This window comes from Medicago sativa, chromosome 2 (assembly GCF_051527215.1).
Source record: "Medicago sativa cultivar Bolivia chromosome 2, Bolivia_mono, whole genome shotgun sequence".
In the NCBI taxonomy this organism is placed as follows: domain Eukaryota; kingdom Viridiplantae; phylum Streptophyta; class Magnoliopsida; order Fabales; family Fabaceae; genus Medicago; species Medicago sativa.
The window spans coordinates 19,927,620-19,936,956 of record NC_140750.1 but is presented as its reverse complement, the minus strand read 5'-3'; the positions used below and the strand labels follow the sequence as shown (position 1 = coordinate 19,936,956).

General features: G+C 30.3%; 1 pseudogene; it reads right to left on the bottom strand.

The window, feature by feature from the left end:
- Positions 1-898: 898 nt before the first annotated feature.
- On the bottom strand, positions 899-2,119 carry LOC146945324 (zinc finger BED domain-containing protein RICESLEEPER 2-like; annotated as a pseudogene).
- Between the last annotated feature and the right edge of the window lie 7,218 nt (positions 2,120-9,337).

Genomic DNA, 9,337 nt, shown 5'->3' with positions numbered 1-9,337 from the left:
TCACATATGACTTCAACATATCCAAAAAATTAATTCATGCATAACATAAAATTACACTAAATAAATATGTGTGTGTGTGTGTGTGTATTCAGTACATAAAATATGAAATAGTAAACAATATTAATGAATTTATATCATTAAAAGAAATTAGGCAGAAGACCCGGTTACTGGTGCAACACCAACATGACCAGCATCAACTCCACTTGAAACTTATCCAATTTCTAATATGCATTGAAAACAATAAAAGAGAAACAATTCAAATAAGTAAGCAATGACAAATACACATAATAAAAATACTAATTTATTGACAAAATAGTAATTTACTTGCCACAACATTTTCTAACAACTCATACTCTTCACTTCAATTTAGATCTCTGAAGTCGATGAAAGAGGGTTTAAGCCAATTTTGAGTACATATCAAAGCTTCTACCATATTCAAAATCAATTAGATCTTATATGTGTCTAAAATCCTTCCCACCGTGCTAAATGCGCTCTCAGAAGCAACTGTTGAGACTAGTGTGGCCAACACATCCCTAATCATTGCTACCAAAAGATGGTAACAAACACAATTTTTCTTCCACCAAACAAGAAAGTTAAAGCTTGCACCATTTTTTTCAAGAGGGTCACTCAAGTACCTCTCAAGGTCATTTTGTTGAACAATGGTTTTTGTTTTCAAGTGTTCTTTAAAGGCATCTGCTCTTCCATTTAGTGGTGGATTTTTGGGAATAATTGGTTGTTCAACAGAGAAATTGCTACTGCCCGAAGGGCCAACAAAGATTTCATGTTCAGATTTGTAAAGATTGTACAATTTAAACAAATTATCTTTAACACTCCTAGCCTTTTCTTTTGCCATTTCACTACCAACGTCATACAAATCACCAAAAGACCACTAAATGTACTAAAATATCACCTCAAAGTGCAAAAATTGGTTCATTTTCACAATATTTCCCCAATACCTGTCGTACTTAATCTTCATTTCTACTCCCATTACAACCACAATATAATTCAAGTTCATACTTGCCTTTTGAACCTTTAGCAAAATAGAAGCCAGATTGTGAAAGGCGGTATGTAAAGACACTTGTTAGGAAGATGAAAAAAACCTTTGTAGTGTCATAGAAAATCTCTAAGAAGCTAATAAAGGCTCTAACCTTTTCTCAATCACTAGGAGTAGGAAGGTCAGCCTCTTTAAACCACTCCACATACCCAGCATCTTCATTCACTAAATTCTTAAAAGCGACTTGAAATTTTTCATTGGTATCCAACATCATGTAAGTTGAATTCCATCTAGTGGAAACATCAAGACAAATGTGTCTTTTACATGTTATCCTTGAAATTTCAATCCATTCTTTAAATTTTAAAGCTCTTTGCGGCGAAGACCTCACAAACCTAACATCATTGCGGATAGAAATAGATAGATCTTGATCGTTTAACCCGTCCATGACTACTAAGTTCAATATGTGTGCAACACACTTTATATGGAAGTGATCCCCTTCACTCATTATCCCATTCTTGATCTTAAGTCTTATTTTCAAATAAACAACATCCACATCATTGGAAGAAGTGTTGTTCACGATGATTGTAGACACATTTCTTATACCCCACTCATTCAAAACCTCCTAAATTTTCTTACTAATGGTTTCTCCTTATGATCTGATACGATGGTAAAACTAATTATTCTCTTTTGGAAGTTCCAACAATTATCAATGAAGGAGACATTAGTGGTTGTAACTATTTACACAATTGCTTAAACTCTTAGCTTCTACCACCCTAAAGGTATGTTCATCAAGGATGACAAAGTTAGTTACGACTTTGCTACACTCCTTTTCATTGTACGTTTGGTTGACAGGAACTGGAAAACAACGCATCCCACTTACAAGGTTTGTTTGTCGAGGGTCTCTAAATATGTTAGATGGTTTCTGAACACAACATTTGGAATGTGCTAACATGGTGGATATCCCATGTAATTTAGAATCACAATGGTATCTCTTATGACAGTGTTTACAAGCAGCCATTGGTTTTGGTTCATTAGATAATGTATTAAAGTTTAACCAAACATGAGAGGTTTTCCTATTACCACTAGTATTAGACCGTCTACACCTAGTAGTAGTATGGGGGTGAAGTGGAGCTTGAATTATATTTTTAAGTCCAGTAGTTGATGATGGTTGTTGAGTAGAATCAGCTGAAAAAATTAGTAAAGTATTTTAAATTTTTAATTGTTAAATATTATAGTATTTAAGTGTTAACATAATTTATAAAGTTTTTAATTAAATACAAGTGTTAAAAAATTATTAAGTATTTTGAGATTTTAACTGCTTACAATTTTTTTTTTTTAACTTTCGATATGCATATAAACATAACTCATCAATAGAATTCAGATAGATAAGTATATCAGCAGACATCCATAAAGAGAACTCAAAACTCAGGCAGATATTGAAATGAACGTATGAACATAACTCAGAACTCATATCAACAGAATTAAGGCAGATAGACATATCAACATATACACATATAGAGAACTCAAAATGCATGAAGATATTGATATAAACATGTGAACATAACTCATATCAATAAACATACATATACAAAACTCAAAACTCATGCAGATAAGCATAGGCGCTTGTGAACAGAACTCAAAACGTGTATAAGCAAAACTCAGAGAGATAAACATATCAACAGGTGGACATAAGCATATACAGTTTGTGAAATACATTTCAGCATACAATGCACACAATCATATAAGCATAGACAATACACCAAATACACATAATCATATGGTTAAACATAAACAAATATAAAAGCATTCACACAATCATACACATAAGCATAATCATACATATAATCAAATTGTAACTTACAATTATCTCTAGATCCGGCTACCAAATTCACAAATGCAACTTCATTAACCTCATCCATAGCCGCAACTTCATTTGTCCTTCCATAGTTGCAACTTCAATTATTCCCTCCATAGATTCAAATTCATACATACAATCAAGAATAAAAAATGAATGATAGTTTATGCAAAATGTTTTTCATTTTATCAATAACTTCTATAAAACGATGAACACTACCATACCAGAGACACACAATCTAGAACTTATACATGAGGTTGAAAACAAAATATTACAAGTAGTACTCATTATTTGTAGAAAAAACATTACTCATTACCGTAGAAACATATAAACACAATTATTCAAAACATCTGAACCATAATTCTTAACACTTACATACATACAGTTCGAGCAATACAATCAAAACATGTCAATTCAAAAACATATCAAAAGCAAAGAGAAAGACAATCACAACATGTCAATGCCATGCTTAACATCAAACTTAATACTTCTCACTTGCATACTAAAAATCAAACAAATAACTTGCATACTTACATGCACTTTAAAAAAGCAAAGAGAACATAAAAACATATCAATTCCTTGGTCAGCAGCTCCATGCCTTCCTTCAACATCTCCTTGACTGTTATTATGTACTTGATCGATTTTTCAAAGTTGCAAACTATCTAAGTCTCCAATAAAATCAAAAAAAGAAGTTAGAAATCTACTTAAATCACATAAAAATAATGAAATCATTAAACAATATAAAATCAAAACACTCTAGGTTAGTAACTTTTACCTTTTTATCAATCAGTGAGAAAAACCAACTTCCTTATGATTTACAAGTGATAAGATGAAATAGAAATAACAACATAGGAAAAATTATGTTAAAGAAAAGAAATAACATAATGGAAAACGAAGTTAAATTCAAAGACAAAATCAAAACCATAACTTTTATATTTGAATAATCAGTGACTAACTTCATCTTTTCAAAATTATTTTGAACCATAGAAGCAAAATGAATGAGAGGATAAACCTAAATCAAAACAAAAGAGTGGAAAACGAAGTTAAGATAGAGCCAAAATGAAAGAAAAAATAAACATGGAACATTAAAAAACCTAGAACATACACGTTTGTTGGATCTTCATTAGAGTGATGAAGGATCTCGAATGGAATGGAGTGTTGTAGTGATTGGTGAGTAAAACAACGGTGGTGGTGGTGCTCAGTGTGTAAAACGGTGCAACATCAGCTGAAGTGAGAATGGACCTAGGGTTTTATGAGGATTGAGAATGAAAGGGTGTGTATATATGTCTGTGTGTGTGTGTGTGTGTGTCTATATATATATATATATATATATATATATATATATATATATATATATATATATATATAGGCTAAAATATGGTTTTAGTCCTAGCAAATATGTCTCGTTTTGGTTTTAATCCCTGTAAAAAAAAATTGTAGTTTTTGGTCCCTGCAAAATATTTTGATTTTGAAAATAGTCCAGGGACAATTTTCAAAATCAAAATATTTTGCAAGGACCTTTTTAAAAAACAAAATATTTTGCAGGGACCAAAAACTACAAAATAGGTTCAGCCATCTTGTGCCACGTATGCAAATCATCACAAAAGTAGGGTCAGAGACTATTTTCAAAAACAAAATATTTTGCAGGGAACAAAAACAACAAAAAAATTTTATAGGGACTAAAATTAAAACGTGACATATTTGCAGGGACTAAAACCATGTTTTAGCCATATATATTTATATATATATATATATATATATATATATATATATATATATATATATATATATATATATATATATATATATATATATATAAGTGGTAAAATGATGTCGTTTGGGATCGAAACAAAATTCTGATTGTTATTTGTTTTTAACATGAGACAAAATGTCTTTTGTATTGGGTTGGGAATTTGCTTGCTACTGGACTCTGGACTGGACCTAAATACAAGAAGATGTGTATTGGATCGTCGGTCTTAAGTACCGCTGGGTCTTAGGTCACTAGATAAATAGAAAAAAAAAATAAAAAAAAATTGGTGTTTTGAGTTGCACCACTTATTGTCGATATATAAAGGCCAAACCAAATTCAATTCACCCATTTTAATACCGTCTCGTGACTTATATATAGAGATGTATCAACAATATTGATAATGAATTGGTTATTAAATGAGTTTAAAACATGAAATTGCATAGAGGATAACATAATATGTATGGAAGTTTTTAGTGCAATATAAATTGAGTACAATGTAATATCTGCATGCATACATACATACACACACACACACACACACATATATATATATATATATATGGGTTTTGCTAGAAACCACCCATGAAACTGTATTTTAGCAATTCATACCTCAAGGTGTGATTTTCACTTTTTAGTTATAATTTTGCTAAAAGACACCTTCATAAAAAGTGTTTTCTAGCAAAACCCTATATATATATATATATATATATATATATATGTGTGTGTGTGTGTGTGTGTGTGTGTGTGTGTGTGTGTGTGAGTTTTGCTACAATAGACCTACTTCATTTTATGAATGTCTATTTTAGCAACTAGCACCTTTTCATTTGGACACAAAGACCCCTCTATTTGCTTTTTGAAAAAATCAAAACCAAAGGACATAAATGTCATTTACAGATGTTTTTTTTTTATTTTTTATTTTCTTTTGTTGTCTCTTCCACTCTCTTTCTCTTTCCTCTTTATTTATTTCCCACCCATCCTCTCTCTTCTCTCTGCACGTTGCCTAAGATTTCCCATTCTTCTAATCTTGAAATTACATGAAGCTTTTGTGGTTAAAAATAAATTCAATTGTTTTTTTCTTTCTAGTTTTTGTTACCTTACACGAATTTTTTTCTTGTTCTGCAATGAATTTTCATTTGTGCTGGATTTTCATAAGGGTGGTTATGAATTTTCATTGGTAATGACACTGGATTTGTGTTGCATGTACAAATTGATTGTGTGTACTTTGTTACTTTGATTGGTTATCCGATTTTTTCTGGTTTATTTTGATTCAATTGTGCTGGATGATATTTTTCTAGTGACTATTCATAATCAATTATTATACTCCCTCCGGTTCTATTTACAAGAGACAACTTACTTTTTAGATACATTAAATAATTTATGTATTTGGTTTAGGTTCTTGACTAGATACATACATTATTCAATGTATCTAAAAAGTCAACTTTCTCTAGTAAATAGGACCCAAGTGATTATTTTGTTTGTTAAGGATGAAGAAACGAGGGTTGTAATATTTTCATACCATTTGGCTCAATATTTCTTGTTAATGGAGAAACTTCATGCCTGTATTCTAGTTTTATATTTTGTTTGTAACAAACATATGAGCACCATACGTAGAAGTAGAGCAAACAAAGTGGAGAGACAGCCAGACGGGGGATGACAATTACAAGAGGAAGATGTGTGGGAGAGTGCCAGTGTGGAAGAGACAAAAAAAAAATTAGAAAATAAAAAAAAATATCAACTTTTAAGTGGAATTACATTTGTGTCCTCTAGTTTTGATTTTTTTCAAAAAGCAAAGTGATGGATTTGTGTCCAAATGAAAAAGTGTTAGTTGCTAAAATAGACCTTCATAAAATAAAGTGGGTCTATTGTAGTACTCCCTCCGTCTCTAAATTATAGTCGTTTAAGGTTTGTGCACGATTATTAAGGAAATGATTAATTGTGTTGATTTCAATGGTAAAATTAATATCATTTACTAAAATACCCTTATTAATTGTAGTTAGTGGAGTAGTTAAGTTGTTTGAAATTCAATAAATAAGGGTATAATAATGGAAAAAAGTAATAAATGTTGCATTGATATTCTAAAGTGACAATTATTTTGAGAAAAAGAAAAAATGGTAAAAAGACAATTATTGTGAGACGGAGGGAGTAAAACCCTATATATATACATATATAGGCATGATCCGTTGACATCAGGTGTAAGTCATTAGACTTACACAAAATCTCAACCGCTAATTCAAATTAATCAAGTGGCTAATAATTCACGGTATATCCAATTAAATAAAACCCAAAAACAGTGGCACATGTTATTCCTCCCTTTCATCTCTTTCGATTCCTTTTCCTTTCAGGGTGCCGATTCCTCTCATTGCTCTCATTGATAACGTTACCATTCCTTTTCTTTAATTTAACGATTTACAATTTTTAAGGATTTACAATTTTTGTGGTTTGTTGAATCTCAATTAGTAGGGGGTTAAACCATCCATCAATCATTGAGATAAAATTATAAAATGTATCAAGGTGCAAATTTCTGAATCTCAAGAAATGAAATTCCCTTTATTTTATTATGCCTCAAACTTGCAATTTCTTGATTATGACAATTGAAATAACCCTCAAATCTTGATTTTTATCTTCTTCCAGAATTGGGGATAATTTTATTTGTCATCACAAAATAAATTCAAATTGAATTATTTAAATGGAATTACTATCATTGCTTTATAAGATGGTGACTAGATCTTCTTCCGGGAAACATTTATTCAAGGGAACAAGTTTGGCAGGCGAGTAAAATTTAGAGAAGATGAAGGAGAGGAATAGCATGTACCGTTTTTGGGTTTTATTTAATTTGATTTATTGTGAATTATTAGCCACTTAATTAATTGGAATTAGCTGTTGCGATTTGGTGTAAGTCATTAGACTTACACTTGGTGTCAACGATAAATATATATATGTGTGTGTGTGTGTATGAGAAGACATATAATATAATTATTAATTTTTTGTTGTAACTTAGGTTATGGCAACTCCGGTTGCTTGCCAGCACTTCTCCTATCAACAAATTGTGATTGAGTGACTTTAAGGTGAAAAAGTCAAGGTAGGGTGACTGTGTTTATCATCTATTCATCATTTCTCTTTCATCTTTCTCTATCATAAAATTACATTAAAATCACTACGAATTACATGTTAAGTCATTCGATCTCAATCATTAAGGATACTACTATTAGAAAAAACAAACAAACAAAATGAATGATGTTGTATTGGTTTTTTTCAACTAGGTTTCATATTCTTCTATCTAGTAATTTTTAGGCTCTTCCAATGCATTATGTTTTTTTTTTTTTTTTGTCAAAGAGATACCAGCTCAGTGATTAAAGTAGGGGTGGCAAAAAAATTCATGCCCGCGGGTATCCGTGGATAAAATCCGTCATAGAAATGGGATGGGTAGCTAAACGGGTATTCACGAGTATAATAAACGGGTATTTGACTACCTGTTACTTTATGGACATGGATACGAATTTGATGATATCCGTGCCCGCAGGGTATCGTATTCATTAATAAATTAAGTAAATTATTAAAATATATATATATATATATATATATATATATATATATATATATATATAAGATTTTGGATGTTTTTATCCTTTTATTTTACTTCAAGAATTTGTATGAATTATGTAAGAATCATGAATTTTGTATGCTTTCCTCTATGGTGAATTTGCACGGGATTATGTAAGATGAACTTGTTTGGATTATGATATGGATTATGAAATTTGAATTAAATATGTTATTTATGGATGTTTAAAAGGTGGTTTGTAGGTAATTAAAAAAGTATTTTTCTTTGCACAAAAAAAAAATCAAAAATCCATAGGTACTTGCGAATATCCGTGGGTATCTAAATACATGTTGATTAACTGTATAGAGATACCCGTACGAGTATGAAGATGAGTTCAGATACCGTATTTATCTAATAGGGCGGAGACGGATATCATACTACCTGTACCCACGGATACCCATTAACATCTTAGATTAAAGTTTGACTTTATAGATAGAATTTGAATCTCATTCGAGACAATCGTAATTTGATTATTAGTGCACAATTGCTAATAAAATTCTCTCCCTCCTTCAACAAAAGAATAAATACGAAAATAACAAAATATCTTAAGTTTAATAATATTTGAGTAACTTATGGAGAAAATAAAAAAGGTGAACAAATTGAATGCAATTTGAATTTAATTTTACTTTAGAAAAGAATATTTTTTAAAAAAAAATATAATAATAGCATAAAAGTTGGTATTTTTTATTTATATTTTGGAACAAAGAATATGTGATTTTTTTTTCTTATAGGGACGGAGGGAGTAGTACTATATTAAGTGAAAAAATATTTGAGTAACTTATGACCTACTTTGAGTAACCCATCCTATTTCTAGACACTTCTAGTGTCGGAGAGTGTCCTGCCTTTCCATCCTTATTATCTTTCTAGAAGCATGCACTGCTTCTCAATAAATCAACTAATATAGTAAAACCAAAATATCACTACTATAAACAAAAAGTTTTTAATTTCCTTCAAAAAAATCATTTTTATTTTTTGACTGCAACTAAATTAAAAGTTTATAATTTTTGACTCCAAATAAATTAAAAGATTTTACATTTTTGACTAAGATAAATAAATGAAAAAAAAAAAAACAAAGTTAAAACCCATGTGTTTCACAGTTCACAATTTTCACTTAACTAACACTTACACACACACACAGTC